Source organism: Stigmatopora argus, chromosome 17 (genome assembly GCF_051989625.1).
Source record: "Stigmatopora argus isolate UIUO_Sarg chromosome 17, RoL_Sarg_1.0, whole genome shotgun sequence".
Classification (NCBI taxonomy): domain Eukaryota; kingdom Metazoa; phylum Chordata; class Actinopteri; order Syngnathiformes; family Syngnathidae; genus Stigmatopora; species Stigmatopora argus.
Genome location: NC_135403.1, coordinates 12,479,101 through 12,496,118, shown reverse-complemented (window position 1 = coordinate 12,496,118; position 17,018 = coordinate 12,479,101). Strand labels below are relative to the sequence as shown.

The window sequence follows — 17,018 nt, the reverse complement described above, 5'->3', positions numbered from 1 at the left end:
TGAACGTTAGCCTAAGCGACATTCCCCGAATTCCTAAGCGACCTTTCGGGAAGACCAGTCACCGTCGCCTCGTTCCGCTTTCGATTGAAAATTAGAGATAAATTGGGGCCCCAAAAATATTCTTTATGTCAAGATATTTTTTATGTAGCATCTATCATTGAAGATATATTAAAAAAAATAAAGTTCAAGGGAGCAAATTAATCTTATTTTTTTAAAGAAAACCATTGTTTTGCAAAGAAAAAGTGGAAAAAAAATGCCATTGACGTCCTATCACGTGGGCTGTGAATTTCAATGAATTTATTACTACTAGATGTACAAGAATTCTTTTTTTTAGTTTTTTAGTTTAGTTTTTTATTTATTTATTTATTTTTGTTACGTGGTGTGTTAGCGTGTCAATGATTAGTTACTAAGTTCAGCTTTCGGAAGGTTTCATCTTGGTTTTTTTGTGTTTTTTTTGGCTGTCTTTTAGGTCGCGCTGCCCCACGTTTATCTGCCGCACTCGTTTGAAGCCACGCGTCACCCGCGTCACCCGAGCTGGAGCGCTCCCAGGTAAGACAAAAGATCACCTCCAAAAAATCCACCAAAAACCATCTATTTAATAACAGACGGCATATTTCAAGATCTCAAGATATTTTTTTTATGTAGCATCAGTTTGGGAAATCTTAAATCGCGTGTCAGACCAAAAAACAAAACACATTTTTAAAAGAAAACAGACAGTTTTTAGGTTTTCTTACATACTAAACAAAAATAATTATTTTGAGGAAATAAAATTTTGTGAGGGATTTTTTTTCTGGATTTTTTTAATTATACAAACACAGATAATTAAATGTGAAATATTATTTTGTGGGGGAAACAAAGCTTGTATAAATTTGAATAAAAAAATCATTTTAAATGCTTAAATTGATGCTAAAATGAATATTATATAGATCTATAAATTAAAATGAATTCATCATTCAAAATGGGAACGAACAATAGCAAGCGTTGAAAAGTGGCGACGGATGGTGACCCGGCTTTAGCGGGGCATTAGCGTAGCGCCGATTAACTAATGGCAAGCTAATCCCAGGTGAGAGGCGCGTGCTCCACGCTAGCTTTTGACGGCTTTCACCTGCTGTTAAAAATCTGCTCTGGTCGCTTAATCTCCTTTGATTAATCTTTTTTTTTTCTATATTCTATATTTTATTGTATTTTATTTGATATTTTAGCTCTTAAATTTCCTGAAATAGTTCACTATTTATCCCCAAGAATATGTAAAAAGCGGTAAACGTCATGTTTTTGTTTATCAAATGCTCTCGTCGTCCCCAGTTTTGTCGCATTATAAAGTGACGTTGCCAACTAGTGGCCTGGCGTGCACATTACAACGCCAGGGATCCAGGGAAAAAAATCCAAAATATATTGGCTGTAATTTTTTAAGAGGGACATTTTTTGTGTGAAAATCAGAAAATAAAAATCCAAATAAAAATATTGTGAATGCGGTTTAATTTTCCATAAAAAAAGCTTTTTCCCCTTCACAAAAAATGGCACATTTGTCTTGATTTTTCCAGTTTTAGGGAAATATTCCAATCAAAATTCAGACAAAAGTCAGCATTTACCGAAAATAATCCCCCCAAATTAATTTAATTGACTAAGAAGATTTCGCTAAATATATTACCCATTTTTAATCCCCCAAAATGTGTAACGTATGGGCCATCTATCCCCTTTCAATGGCGGCCAATGAGTTAAAAGCTCACCTTCCTCTTTACCCGCAAAGCCTTTTTTTTCCGCCCCCGCCCTTCCTTCCACGGCACGCCGGTTATCGGACCGGCCCCCCCCTCGTCAGGGCCGCGCGTGCCGCGCTCCTGATGCCCAACGCGGGTCATTGAAATGCAAACACGGGCCGCGCTGGACCAAATGGGGTCGAAGAGCGGCAAATATTTGGCCAAGAGACCCCCACACCCACCCCCCTCTCTTTTCTCTTTCCCGAAGGAGGCCCGGCGCCGTGTTTACGGAAGGAGGCGGAGCATCTGGCCTCTCCGCCGCCGTTCAATCTCCTCTCGTGAAAGATTGAAGGGACACATCCGGCGCCCCCGCGGACACTCGGTAGGAGAGCGGCTCCCTCTATCTACCGCTGTGCAAAAAAATGAAAATGAAAATACAGTAATCCCTCGAATATCGCGGTTAATGTAGACCAGACATGGCCGCGATAATTGAAAAATTGCGTAGTAAGGTCGCCCTATTATAACCTTTTTAAAAATATATATTTTTTAAAATACTTCCTTTAAAAATCGCAAAGTAGTGAATTCGCGATAAGTGAAGACGCGATAATCGAGCAATTACTGTACTAACATGATTAAAAATACTTTTTTTATGGCAGGGATATTAAGCGTGTCAAAAGGAAAATCATTCAATTAATTTTTCTGAACCTCTTATCCTCACAAGGCTCGCAGGGGGTGCTGGAGCCTATCCCAGCCGTCTGAAACAGTGAGACAAACAAACAATTACACTCTAGCTAGGGAATATTGAGTGTACAGTTAGCCTAGCATGCATGTTTTGGGGATGTGGGGGGGACCCGGAGAAAACCCACAACACCCTAATAGCGCACATTTGTTTGTTTTTGTTGGATCAGTTCAAAAGAAAAGAAAAATTCTCACTTTTGGGGGGTCAGATATGAAGGAAATTGGTCTTTTCTGATTCGCCGTCGCCTCTGGTGACATTTGTCCATGGGCTTGTTTGCGCTTTGTTTTATTGAGCGAGATGACTCAGGTTTTCCCGCCGTCCGGGTTGCCACGGCGACCCGTAATGCCCCCCCACAGGACAGGCAGACGCTGGACACGCTGTTGTGTCACGCAAGCAGTTTGATTGACTGGAAATCAATCAAAGGGACATTTTTGGGGGGATTGGGCATTCGCATATTGATTTATTGGTCAATTAAAAAGTGCTCAAGTCAAATGGACATGTTTGGAATTTCATCGTGAGGATTATTTGTTTTGTGTTTCAGGTCTAATTAAGGCAGCACGGTGGAGAAGTGGTTATCTTGGCGGCTCGCAGTCCCGAGATGAAGGGTTCGATGCCAGGTGGGTTGATTTAACCCTTCAAAATGTTCTACCTATTTTTTCATTAAGAGAAAAAATTGAAACTTAAATTAATAGTCCGTATTTGACAATAACATTTTTTAAATTATTTTCTAGGAAAAATAGGAAAACAAAACAAAACAAAAAACAGTGTCAATTCATAAATAATCCACTTTGCCAATTTTTTGTCTAAGAAGAGTTAAGATTTCCGGTGGTCCGAGAAAGAGCGGTCGCCGGATTAAAGCGTCGTTAGTCACGGCCTACGACGGTTTGTTTAAGCGCCGACAGGTGGGTCGCTTGTTCGCGGCTCGCACTCGTAAAACGGCGGCCTAGCTTAGCGACGCTTCGACTGCTGGCGAGCAGGTGGACGTCAGCTGCTCGCCATCCATCACCGCGTTAACGGCGGAAGGGCGGGGGGGGGACCCCCGCCCCACAAAAAAAAAGAGGGCTTCGGGCAAAATCCGCCAAAAAGAATGACCCGGGACGGAGAAAAACCACAAAAGAGTCAGCTGCCGGAATCAAACAGCTGCCGGGAAAATTCGAGACAAAGTGGCTTCTGTTTAGACTGGACGCGTGCCAAAAAAGTGACAAAAAGAGGCTGGAAGATGCTAACGCCAGGCCCACCGCGACGCTTAATGATACGGCTCATGTCAAGAGTCGACGGCGACGCTTTAAAAAGATCGGGCCAGAGTTAGCGCTATTGTCTTTTTGCTAACCGCGACGCGAGAGCCGCTCTTAAATATCCGAGCCGCTTACTTAGCGTTTGCGCGGGAGGAACTCGCTGCACTTTTGAACGTGGGCAAAAGGCACCGCTGGGATTCAAACCCAGGATCTAAGACAGGTGCCGTGGCGTGGTAGCACCTAGCTCGCTCCGGTCGGTTCGCGCTAACGCATCTGAAATGAGCGCCTTTAAATACACTGGTTAGCTTTGCCTACTTGCTAGTCCCTCTGTCACATAAGAGCCATTTTTATGTGTTATTATGTGTATAATGTGCTATTATTAGCGGTGGGTGATAAAAGGAAATCATATTTTTGCTAACATGCTAATTATTAATCACACTCGGCTGTTTAGGTTTCTTTAGTACATGAAATAAAGATGGTTGGTTGGTCAGCTAGCTCCTTAGTAAGTAGCTATATTTGAACTAGCTACTTTGTAAGTAGCTATATTTGAGCTAGCTACTTTGTTAGTAGCTAGATTTGAGCTAGCTACTTAGTGAATAGCTAGATTTGAGCTAGCTAGTTAGTAAGTAGCTAGATTTGAGTTTTTCCATTGGTTAGTTAGATGTTTGTTTGGTTGTTATTTATTTATTTTGTTATGTTTTGTTGGGTTTGTTATTTAGAGTTTAGTTACTTAGCTAGCTAGCTACTTAATGTCTTTTGAACTATTGTTCTGCGAGTATTTGGTGGATTGTTTTTTTTTTTAACTGTTTCTAGATTATGCTTGGAGGGACATACGGTTTATCAAATGTTTTAGCTAGTTTCACTCGGTGGCTAGTTCTTGTGCGGGTTGCTAATTGATGACCGTTTAACAGAAAAGTCGGGTGCGTAAAAGCGTTATTGGTCACGGCCGGTTCTTCTCGGCGGACAGCTGCGCGAGGCAGCTGCCGCCGTTGGGGAAAAAAAGAGAATGGTCATCCGTGGATTGACGCTGTGTGCCCGGACCGCTTCTTAATTGGGAAAGGGAGTAATTGCGGCTTTTGATTTCCACCAGGACGTCGGCAGCGTGCAAAATGCTGGGCTCGTTAGCCGCCGTCAGACCCGCTTGGGAATCGGACGTCCTGAGTCGGCACTTTTGCAATCGCTGGCGGGCTGGTGGTGGTCTTAAAGAGGGAGGGGGGCCGCCATGTTAGGTCGGAGTTGAGCGGTGATTTGAATCCAAAGCTTTAATCGTATGTTTTGAGTTCATTAATGACAGAAACGGCAGGGAAGATATCAAACATTGCAATGGACACCGTGTAGAGCGCACACATTTTGAATATTAAGTGGGGACAAACGCTGACGAATATATCCAATAATAAGGTGCAGCGTTCTTTGGATAACAATGCATTTTATTTAAAAAAAATACATCATTTACTCCATTACTCTAAATGTGGAATTGGTGTAATAAATAGGGATAAATAAAGAAATAAAATGACTTTTTTTTCCAAAAATAAAATAAACCTAAATCGGTTTAAATTGATTGAAAAAAAATAATCATTATTTTTATTAACTCGCCTTCTTTTCTAATTATTTTCATGTGCATTGTTTATCAATTGTATTTATTGATATTTTTTAATATTATTAAAATTTTATATATTAATTTCTCAAGAGTACAATATTGATAATAAATTAGTACAATCATATAATATTTATGAAAATTATTTTTGATATAAAACTGCACTAATAATCAGGATAAATCTGTTGTTAAATCCAAGAGATGTCAGTATTTTTGTGCATTTTATACTTTTTTCATCTACAATTTTCTTGATTTTTTAAAAATGGCTTTGGTTTAAAAAAAAAGAGCTCCATTTGAATGATTTAGTCCACGTGGGCAGCCACTTTGTCACTGTGGTACAAGTCAGCCGCCGGCGTAAATCCGTCACTGGGCTAATCTGGCCCGAGCCGCCGGCTGCTCTCTTGGCACCCGCCGCTGCCAACATCCCCGTCGCCCTGGCGACCGGCGACGGCGTCGGTCGGGCAGGGCCCCGGTGCGCGTGCCCGAGTATTATTAGAGTGCGGCTGGGAGGAGGGGGGGTCTCTGGGTGGGCCGCCACTGCCAGCTGGGAGTCACTCGCCATTAAGTGGATTCTTTTTTTTTATTAAAGAAAGCCACGGCAACTTTTTGTCTCGTTGACTAAAAACTCACAACTTTGACAACTCCATTGTAAACAAAACAAAAATATTGATAGATTTATTAATGTGTTAGCTAGTTAGCTAGCACATTTATTTTCCTTTACACTTTTGCATTGCTGCTTGTTGCTAGGCAGAATATGCAGGCCATTTCTAGCCAAGCACAGTTCATTTTTAAATTTAAAAAAAAATGCTAACCTAACATTTAGTCCTTTTTTTTTTCTACGCAGCCCTCTCTCCCTGGTCGCCACCGAGGTTCTTCCAAAGAAGCCGCCCCCCCCTACGAGAGGGGCCCCTCTCGAAACCTTCCACGCCAGGAAGTAGAGTGATGCGGTGCGGTCGCCGCGGAAACCAGGTGAGAACACGCGCCGTGTGCGTGCCGGGCGGATGACGCCTCAAGTTCCGTGACGTCTCTCGGGGGCGTCGCCGCTGGAAAGTCAAACGCGCCCGCTTGTTTTTGTTTTTCTTTGATAAACGTGCGTCGGCGAAACGAAACGTGACTCAAAACGCGGATTTTCCGAGCCAGACGACCCTCTTTTGACGCACGTTCGCGGGGTTTGCCGGCGCCCCGGGAGCTGTCGCTTCGCGTCGTCCGGCGGGGGGAATGACGACACCCCGCCGACGGGTCGCCGGACAATGAGATGAAAGCGGCGTGGAAGTGACGCTCGCGTGGTTTGACAGACGTACCCCCCCCCAAAAAAATACACGGGTCGCGGCAGGGAAAGAGAGGCGCGTAATTGGGATCACGGGAGGCTCGTCATGACAGACGTCCGATCCATTTGAAGGAACGGTCACTCATGCTACAAATGGATTGGACATCGACTGGTGAGAAGGGGAAAAAAAAGTACGGCCATTTTTACTGTCATTTTTTTGACAATAGGGTCAAAAAATAGCCCGTTAGCGCGACATGTCCAATCTTTTTGAAGTAGGAGGGTCGGCAGCAGTTGAACAATGTTTATATAGGACTATCAAAATATTTGTTGTTGCTAATTTTTGTGATTTGGATCTTTTTTAACCAGAAAAAAAGCGTTTTGGTCAAGATTTTGTTGACATTTTTACTATAGTTTTCATTATTTACTAATTTTTTAAATAGTAAAAGCATATCTTAAATCTATTTTCGTTGTGGCAATTGTGTCTGCATCGCAATATTTAAATTTTTGTGATTGTAAAATAACGTTAAATAACCCGAAGCCCGCTTCACTTAAGCGAAACGAGTTAATTCCATCCAACTTTAATGCGCTAGCCGTCTACTAAATTAGCCGTAGCGCGCTAAATTGCCGGCTCAGCCAGCGGTGGGATTAATTTCTCTTGCGCGGGTCTTCAGGAAACTGTACGTTATCCTCTCAACTTCCTCTTGTAAATCCCAAACGGCGGCCACATGTTGTACAGCTGGCTCCCGAGTGACAGCTGCTTGTGTTAGCGCTTAGCTAGCGTTTGTTTTCAGTGAAAAAAGAATGAGGGGGGAGTGCGCTGCGGCGTGGTAGGAAAAAAAAAAAAACAGTCTGACACCCGCCCAAAATAGGAAGTGCTTGCTGGGTGATATTCGATCGCCGTCAGAGCTTTGGGAAATGTCTGGCTTTTTATGGAGCGCTATGTATAGATGCTAACATGCTAAGGATGATTGATGCCCTCTTTTTAAGACATTGCTAACTTAGCTTAGCTTTCAGACTTGAGGGAGAGCGTAGCGCCTTTGCTAATATTTATTCTTTCGTTCGTTTAAAGGTACTGACAGCGATGGACGTCCAATTCGGTTGAACTAGGAGCGCTAGTTGTGGAAAAAAGGGTCTCGGGGGAGGAATTTTGCAGGCAATACCTTTTTCTGACCTCAACGTGTGCTCGTTAAAGTTCAGTATTTCCTTATTCCTCGGGCTACTGCGTTAGCGTACGGCGCTATCGCGTCCGGGTGACAACGGCGGCAACGGTCGCTCGTCTGTCGGCAAAGATAAAGCGCTAGTGGCCGAGTTTTTCTCTGAAAACAAAGAGGGTGAAGGCTTCTGATTTCGGGGTCGCCTCGCGCTAGCCAACGTAAACACAGACGCGAGCCGTTAACGGGCGAGACGTTTATTTTGTCGAGCCGCGGGCGCAATCAAAACATGTCGGAATTCACTCGGAAATAGAAAAAAGACAACAGAGACTTTGCTTTTTCGTCCGTGGGAAGAAAAGGGAATCTTTTTGTCTTAAAAAATGATTTGGAAAATGCCGTTTTAGTCTAAAATATGACTCGTAACTCAATTTTTTTGTGTATTTGGAAGCTAAATTAGACCCTTTGTGGCAAGTTGTTAATTTGCGGCCGTTAGCGACGCTAATCTTAATAGCGCCACCAAAAAAAGGGGTTTAATGGGACATTGTTGCCGGGTAGAATATGTTTCGGGGGCCCCGCCGTTGGTTAATCTGGCCAGGGATTTTCCAAAAGTGCTGCGTCGCCCGGGGGGCCTTTTGTGCGCCGGGCCCCCGCGGCCGTGTCATTCCGGTGTCAGCGAGCGGGGGACGGCAACCCGATGACCCCCCGCGGGGCGCGGGAATGGGAGCGCTCCAAATCTGATATTTCAAACCCCGCAATAGTTGGAATCCCGTCGTTTAGAAGGCATATACGAGCGCGTCTATAAAAATCCCCGCGTCCATTCATCACGCCGTCCGTCGCCGGTGTTGAGTGACGAGCCGTCGTGGCGCAGCTGCGTGACGCTAATTTTAGCCGTACGTTTCCCCAGCACGTGTGACGCTCGGGTTCGACGCCAAACTACTGTTGATTGTGCGAAATACACCCAAATATCTGTTGGACTAATTGGTTTCACATTTTAATCCGGTCTGTCTGGGTTTTATCCGGGTACTCCGGTTTCCTTCCACATCCGATAAACATGGATGCTAGGCTAATTGTATGCTAAGTCGTTCGATTGCTTGTTTTTATGTCATTGTGCTCTGCAAATGGCTAGCAAAATATTCTAGGCGACAATACTTGGCTTTGGCTAGGCTCCGGCACCCCTGCCGCGACCCTCGTAGGGACAAAATTAATGTTGTTTCATATTTTGATGATATTCATGTTATGTTTACATTTTAGCATGACCCCTTTTGCGTTGCAAGGTTTTACAAGATAGTTTTCACGTTAAAATGTGTTGTTCGTAGTTTAACAGGACACTTTTGAAAATCACTTTTGACATTTTAAAGCGACACGTTTCACGTTATAGTGCATTTTATATTTTACGTCAGCATTATCGCATTAAAATGTGATCAGCTTCACATAAAATGAGAATATTTCAGATTTCAATGTGATTTATTTCACTTTGCGACATTAAAAATGGTAGATTCTCATCCCGGGAAGCACTGTAACTGCGCGCCCACCAAAATAAAACACTTGAACTGCACTTTGGCGCGCGTGAATTTAAAGTAGGCTCGGAGTTCAAAGGGGGAAAAAAAAACTGCCTCTTTCGTTTTTTCGCTTTAACGACGCCACAGCCGGCGGCGGGCTTCTTTATCGTACTCCAGCGCCACCCGCGGACGAGAGGAATGATCGGCTTGACCTTCCGCGGTCCGGAAGAGAGAGAGAGAGTGAGAGAAAGAGAGCGAGAGAGAGAGAGAGAGAGAGGCCTCCCAGGAAGACGGAAAAAGAAAAGCTGACTTGCGTTGACCATAAATCAGCCGCTTGGGAACTTTGCGGAAGAAATGTAAAGAACGTTTGCGCTCAAATGAAATCAGACCACCACAACAACAACCCCAAAATAAATAAATAAATAAATAAATAAATACGGACTAGTTTTCTTCATCAGCGTGGTCTTCCTCCTCGGGCGAACGCACATGTTCGCTCACCTGGAACGTTTCCATCTCCAGCCGCGGGGAAAACCAAGGAAAAGCTTTTCACATTTTTTTTTTTTTGTCTGGAATGTGTTGCGTTTTTATTTTTTTGGGGCGTAGAGCGCAGGTGTCAAAGTGGCGGCCCGGGGGCTAAATCTGGCCCGCCGCATCATTTTGTGTGGCCCGGGAAGGTAAATCATGAGTGCCGACTTTCTGTTTTAGGATCAAATTCAAATGAAGAGTAGAGATGTATATTAAATTTCCTGATTTTCCCCCTTTTAAATCAATCATTGTCATTTTTTAATCCATTTTTTTCTGTTTTAGTTCAAAAATCATTTTGTAAAATCTAAAAATATATTTTAAAAAGCTCAAAATAAACATTGTTTTAGATCTATAAAAACTGAATATTCAGGGCTTTTAATCCAGTTCTTTTAATCCATTTATATAAAAAAAATCTAAATATTATATCTAAATTGTTTGTGACAGACAGCAACAAAAAAAACGAGTTGTCTCATTAGGGAAATTACGGTAATCTTGTTTGACCTGAAAAACTTTATTTGTGTAAACAGGCCACTGGGTCGCCTCACTTGCTTCATTCATATTGATGCATACGCACTGTTAATTTTAGCATTTGGCGTACCCCAAAATTCCCAGGGTGCAAAGCGGCCACTGCTGGTGGAGCCTTGCCACATCTGTCTTGCCAAATGTATTTTTTTTAACCCCATTTTTTATAGCCAGCCCGTCCGACCGGTGGTCCTTTATCGATTCCCCGCTAAAAAAAATGTTGACGACCCAAGCCAGCGAGCCAAATGCCCTTTTTTTTCTTCTTTTTCTTTCTTTTTTTTTTTTTAAATACTTGCCGACAGGTGCGCCTTGTGCAAGTCACACACGCACGAACGCACCGTATCCTAGCAACGCTTCTAAAAGAGGAGTGGAGAGTGCTTAGACGCCATCCAGCCAAAACCTTTTCTTTTTCTACTTTTGCTTTGCTCAGCAAGTAGGAAATGATTCACATAGCCATTTAAAAGACGTCCCATCCGTTTCAAGTCAAGAGTTCATTGGCTACCGGCCCTCCCAGTTCAAGTAGGTTGGTCGTATATCCCCGTCCATGTTTTTTAAGCATCTTTTTCCCGTTTTTTCAGTGATTTTAAAGGGATATTTTCGTCATTCAAGTAACAGAAAGGCTGTCTCGGCCCCGCCCACTAAAAAAAATGAGAGGTCGCATCCAAAATGGTGGCTCGCCTGCTATCCGTAAATTTTCTATTCGCTCCATTTGATAGCTAGCGTAGCGCTAGCTGTGCTGGTCAATTCTGGTTGTGACGTCACAAGCAGAATTGATGGAAAAAAGCGGTTTTCAATCACTGGCGTCCAAGCCTTCGTCGCTTTTTAACGGGGGTGAGTAGACTTTAGCGAGGAGGAGGTTTCGCCGTTTCCAACAGAATTGTCGTCCTCAACCGTCGCCGTTCTAATCTGAGGAGATAGCGGCAAACTGTCGCTGCGACGCTCTGATAATTGGCCACAAACTGCTCACAAACTGTAGCACCCCCTTTTTTTCTAATCAGACGCTCGCCCAAAATGATTCCTTTAAAAAGCTTAATTTAATATGGCAGGCGAGCTAGCGTTTTGGAATTGACTGTCATTTCTAGCGCTACGCTATGGCAGAATAATAAACCGCTGTTTTGCAGAAATTCTGGTTGTGACGTCACAACCGGAATTGAGTCGCGTTTGTAGTGCTACGCTAGCTGTTTCATGTTAAACGAATGACAGAACGCGGTGATAGATGTCCAATTTGACTTGTTTTTTTTCTTAAAAATGACTAACTATAATATGGCTTTTTAAAAAAAAAAAAAACATAGTAAAAAGGCTTTTTTCTTAAAAAAAAACGACATAGTATAGTAAGGCTTTTTTTCTTAAAAAACGACAGTTTAGTAAAGCTTTTTTCTTTTTAAAAAACGACATAGTATAGTAAGGCTTTTTTCAAAAAAAAAAAGACATAGTATAGTAAGGCTTTTTTCTTTAAAAAAAACGACATAGTATATATAGTAAGGCTTTTTTCTTTAAAAAACAACAAGTATAGTAAGGCTTTTTTTGTCAAAAACGACATAGTATAGTAAGGCTTTTTTCTTTAAAAAAACGACATATTATAGTAAGGCTTTTTTTCTTTAAAAATGACCATGTATAGTAAGGCTTTTTTTTTCTTAAAAACACGACTATGTATAGTAAGGCTTCCATTAACGGCGATGGGAGTCACATCCATTTTAAAATGGGAGGGCTGGCTGCCAAACAATAGTAGGCGTTCCCACTGAAAAGGGCTTCACTTGGACATCCGGCGGTGTCAATGGCGGCTAAGAAATAAAGATTTGTCCTTGGGAGACAAACGCTTAAATGTCCATGTGAGGGGAAGCAAACGGCGGCGGGGGGGGGGGGGATGAAATGCAAATATTTACTTGGGGCTGGGACCACCGGTGAAAAAGGAAGAAGGGAATGGGAGGGGGGGTAATGGCCTATGTGTGTGGGGTGGGTGGGTGTGGTGGGGGGGTCAAGGAGACGGCGACTCCTCGCTGAATAAAACATGCAGAGGAGGAGGTGCGCTGCATTATTCATTGGGGGGGGGGGTGCCTTGACTTGCTGGTACTGATGAGGAGCGAGGGGGGGGGTCTTTTTTTAAATTGTTCCTTTGTATTTTTTTTTAGGTATTTTTTAAATGATTTTAATGACCAATATTCCACTTAAATTGTGGTCTTTACTTTTTTAAGTATATATTTTATTAGACATTTTAGTATTTTAATGTTAATGTTCCATATATTGTGCATATTTCATTAGTTTTTATTCCTTTTGATGTCTTCACAGTTTTACAATTTGTTCTTTTTTGGGTCCATTTTTTTTGCCACTTTTCATCAAATTCTGTCTTTTTCATCCTCAGCTTTGAAGCCGACCCGTCCAAAGCAAACGGCGCCACCGAGGACGCCATGGCGTCGACGTCGTCCCGTCTTCCAGCAGACAAAAAAGGTAATTTTCCCTTTTTTTGGTTTGTTTTTGTTATCCCTTTTTTTTAGTTTTTGGTCTGGCGACAAAGTTGAAGCTGCTGCTCCACCTGCAGGCCGCGGCTTGGAACGCACCACGTCACAGGGGTGGGGGGGGGCTGGGGGTCCGGGTCGCTTTGACATTAGCGTCTCGACCAAGGACGAACGAGGAGACGCCTTTGCCGTTGTTTTTTTCTTTTAAAGTAATTTAAAAAGCTAGCGAGAAAATCGGGTTATCTGACGCCCCAGTGACCGCCGAGACCGGCGTCAATCAAACGGAGTGACCGGCGTCAATTATGCGAGGCCGTCGGCGGGGGTCGATGGCGTTCGATTCGTTTGCACTTGGGGGGAGGAGCTTGGATTTTTGGTCCATTCCGTGCATACTTTTTTTGTACAGATAATTGGATTGATAGGTTGTCATATTATAACTCAGTTGGGTTTGCGTACAACATTCATGCCGGACAAGTTTATTTTTGGTCCAAAAAGTGGAATGACTTGCTGTCATTGACGACCCTAGACGTCAATGGCCATTTTGTGTCACTTCTGGTAAATTTTGGATTATTTCCTATTGATTTTGAGGGACGTTTTGGAATGTTTGTTGTCCGATTCTGCTGATTTTGGGGGATTTTCTTGTGGGTCTCGTGGGCCGGACCATTTTAAATATAATATTTAGATTTTTTTTTTATAAATGGATTAAAAGAACTGGATTAAAATCCCTGAATATTCAGTTTTTTATAGATCTAAAACAATGTTTATTTTAGCTTTTTTAAATATATTTTTAGATTTTACAAAACGATTTTTGAACTAAGGAAAAAATGGATTAAAAAATGACAATTATTGATTTAAAAGGGGGAATTCAGGAAATTTAATATACATATATACTCTTCATTTTAATTTGATCCTAAAACCGAAAATCGGTACTCATGATTTACTTTCCCGGGCCACACAAAATGATGCGGTTGGCCAGATTTGGCCCCCGGGCCGCCACTTTGACACATGTGGTTTAGAGTTATTTTAAGGTCACTCATTTGCCAGCAGGGGGCAAAAGAGCCAATATGACTAAGAAATTTAGCAAAGTGTGCACTAATAGTTTGCGCACTCAATCACATAACTCACAAAAGCATTCCATTCCGTATGTAAGTACATTTATGGATAAGCTACAAAGTTTCCGGAACACCGCGGGCCGGATGGGCACCCCTAGCGGCCTCTTTCGGCCCCCGAGCCGTATGTTTGACACCACTTGTTTTAACTCGACCGCTGCCATGGATGAAACGTCCGATTCCTCTTTAATTGGGATGAGCAAACGATGATTAATATCTATCCATTTCTGTTGTGCGGCGATAAAAAGGGAGGCCGAAAACCCGGGCGGAAACGAAGGAACATTTTAAAGTTGTTCAAGTTTTTTTTTTTATAGTTTAGAGGAAGTACGGCTCAAGTGTGGCAACACTTTGACTGACTCGGACTTCCTGCCGGGGAACGGACGGACCCCCGCGGGCGCCCCCGTGGCCGTTGCTCTGTTGACACCGCCGACAAAAGCCTCGCGCAGAAGGAAGTGGGATTGGGTGGGGGGTTCCGCATCTGCGCGCGACGGTTGTCTTTCCGAGAAGAGACCGCTGAAATCAACAATCCCCCCCCCCACCCTCCACTTCGGGAGACGGACCGGTAACGTCTTAAGTCGAACTCAAACCCCCCAAAAAGCGGCCGTCCGTTGGCAACGTGATGAAAGCTAACATGGATCGGGCGGGCGTCCCCATAGTTTAAAAATGACCATGTATAGTATGGCTTTTTTTCTTTAAAAAACGACATAGTATCGTAAGGCTTTTTTTCTCAAAAAACGACATAGTATAGTAAGGCTTTTTTTTTGTAAAAAAATAACCACATAGTATATAGTAAGGCTTTTTTTCTTAAAAAACGACATAGTATAGTAAGCCTTTTTTTCTTTAAAAAAAACAACAGAGGATAGTAAGGCTTTTTTTCTTGAAAAAACGACATAGTATAGTAAGGCTTTTTTTCTTAAAAAAACGACATAGTATAGTAAGGCTTTTTTTCTCAAAAAACGACATAGTATAGTAAGGCTTTTTTTGTAAAAAAAAAACACATAGTATATAGTAAGGCTTTTTTTTCTTAAAAAACGGCATAGTATAGTAAGGCTTTTTTTCTTAAAAAAGTATAGTGAGGCTTTTTTCCCTTTAAAAATGACTAAGTATAGTGAGGCTTTTTTTCTGAAAAACGACATAGTATAGTAAGGCTTTTTTCTTAAAAAAACGACATAGTATAGTAAGGCTTTTTTTTTGTAAAAAAACGACTTAGTATAGTAAGGCTTTTTTTCTGAAAAAACGACATAGTATAGTAAGGCTTTTTTTCTTTAAAAAAATGACCACGAATAGTAAGTAAATTGCATCCTCAGGTGTGCTGAAATCGAAGATTCCGCTGGTGGTCTTCCAGTAGAAGGCGCCCAACGCCACCCTCAACTTTTTGTGCCATAATGGAGACGTCACCAAGCCCAAGTTTGTAATGCATTTATACAAAATGGCGACGAGTCACTTATTGACTCTCATTCAACAACAGAACAACATTTAATGTGATATTACTAATGGGAATGAATTATTGTTACGATATGCGATTCCAGGTACGACCACCTGTTGGCAACAGAACGCAGCGGACGGGCCGAGGATGGAAACTACTACAACATGACGACATCTCCAGAAGAACTGCAGGATTGGAGCGCCAATCTGCCGTCGGTAGACAAGGTGAACCTTTTGCCGTTGCCTTTTGAACATCATCCAATCACGGTGCTTTTTCTACCTCTAGGAGGAGTCCATTTTGGCCACTCTGGTGCGTTTTGGCATCCATTTAGCCATGAAGGTGGACGGCTTGACCTTTCACCCATTCCGCCATCATTACTCGACTGCTGATGTCACCAAACGTGATGCTTTTGCCTAAAAAAAACATGAATAAAGTCTCTTGAATAAACACTGGAATCCACGCCAAGAACGTTTTTGGATCTAGTCCAGAAGAAAGCACGGAATTGATGACTTTTCTCCGATGCCATCGTGCCAATTTACTGGCAAATTAGAGTCCATTTCTGCCGAAAAGTATCGAGTTTGAAGCGCTATTCCGCACCGTACTTGTCTTAAATGGCGACAAAAGCGTAGCCGTCCAATCGGCCCATTTGAAGCCCCGAACTCTCTTTTTGCGGCAACGACGACGTGTGAAAGCTTCCCATCGTTTTGCCCATATATGTACGTGGTCATTACTTTTTCTGGACCTACGTTGGCCATCAAAGCGCAGACTTTTGACCATTTTGACCCATTTAAGAGCGCCTTTCTTGAATGATATTTCACCCGTTTTGTTGACGTTAAAGCGGCCCGCGAACCAACCCGAGTCTGATGTCCCCTGGACTAGGCTTTCATTTCAAATGACTCCACAAAATGTAGGTTTTCATAAAGAGCAAGCTTTCCACAATACTAGTGTCCTGTGAGTGCAATCAGTGGATTGGCGTCAGGTGCTTCTCGTAGCCCAACCCCCGTTGCTTTAACTCTGTGTCTGTGCTGGATGTCTTGGAACAAAATGCTGGCCCAACCCACAGCGACCCTCGAGGACCCCCGTTGTAGACTCTCCAAGCCATTCCAAGTCTTTTTCTGGACCTATTAAAAACGTTGGCCATCAAAGTGCAGACTTTTGACCATTTTGACCCATTTAAGAGCGCCTTGATGAATGATATTTCACCAATTTCTTTATACGCAGCTTTGTATGATGACAATAAAGGCGACGGGCGCCCCGGCTACCAAAACGGGGTGCGTACGAACGGAACCGCGACGACGATGACGACGTTAGGTACCAAAGAGGAGGAAGCCGGGAGAACGAAGACGGTGGCTACTGTATGGAGGAGAGCAAAAATTGAGAGAAACATAAAAAAGACAACAATAAAAAAACAACCATCCTCCACACTTCGGAGCCCAGACAATAACTTTAATAAATGCAAGATCTAAATAATGTGTCATTGCCATTTATTTGAATCATGTCTATCAGCCCGCGAGCACACGTGTTAAAATAAAAATGACTGAAAAAAGGTGAGTCACACAACGATAAGTCTTATATGGATCCCTTTTTTGTTTTTTTTAATGTTATCCTTACTAAGCAACTTTAAAAATGTTTCAAAGAAGAAAAAAACCTTACTATACATTGTGTAATGGTTTATTTTGAAACTGCTGTATTCAGTTTTATTGATTTGGAAGAATACACATCTCTTTGGTAACTATACAAAATAGCTCTGGTCTATCTTATGATGCCAATATAATTCCATTTTTCAAAATAAATCATTCATTGATTC

At 42.5% G+C, this 17,018-nt stretch overlaps 1 long non-coding RNA gene across 2 annotated transcripts; it reads left to right on the top strand.

The window, feature by feature from the left end:
* Nucleotides 1-512: 512 nt before the first annotated feature.
* Nucleotides 513-16,661, top strand: LOC144091518 (uncharacterized). 2 transcript variants are annotated; one of them, XR_013305738.1, is made up of 8 exons: nucleotides 513-549; nucleotides 1,963-2,076; nucleotides 2,975-3,050; nucleotides 6,107-6,231; nucleotides 12,586-12,671; nucleotides 15,093-15,192; nucleotides 15,315-15,435; nucleotides 15,497-16,660. It is a non-coding gene; the product is annotated as an uncharacterized LOC144091518 (long non-coding RNA). The 2 variants fall into 2 exon arrangements; XR_013305739.1 differs by lacking the exon at nucleotides 1,963-2,076 and having other exon boundaries at nucleotides 15,497-16,661.
* Nucleotides 16,662-17,018: the final 357 nt, after the last annotated feature.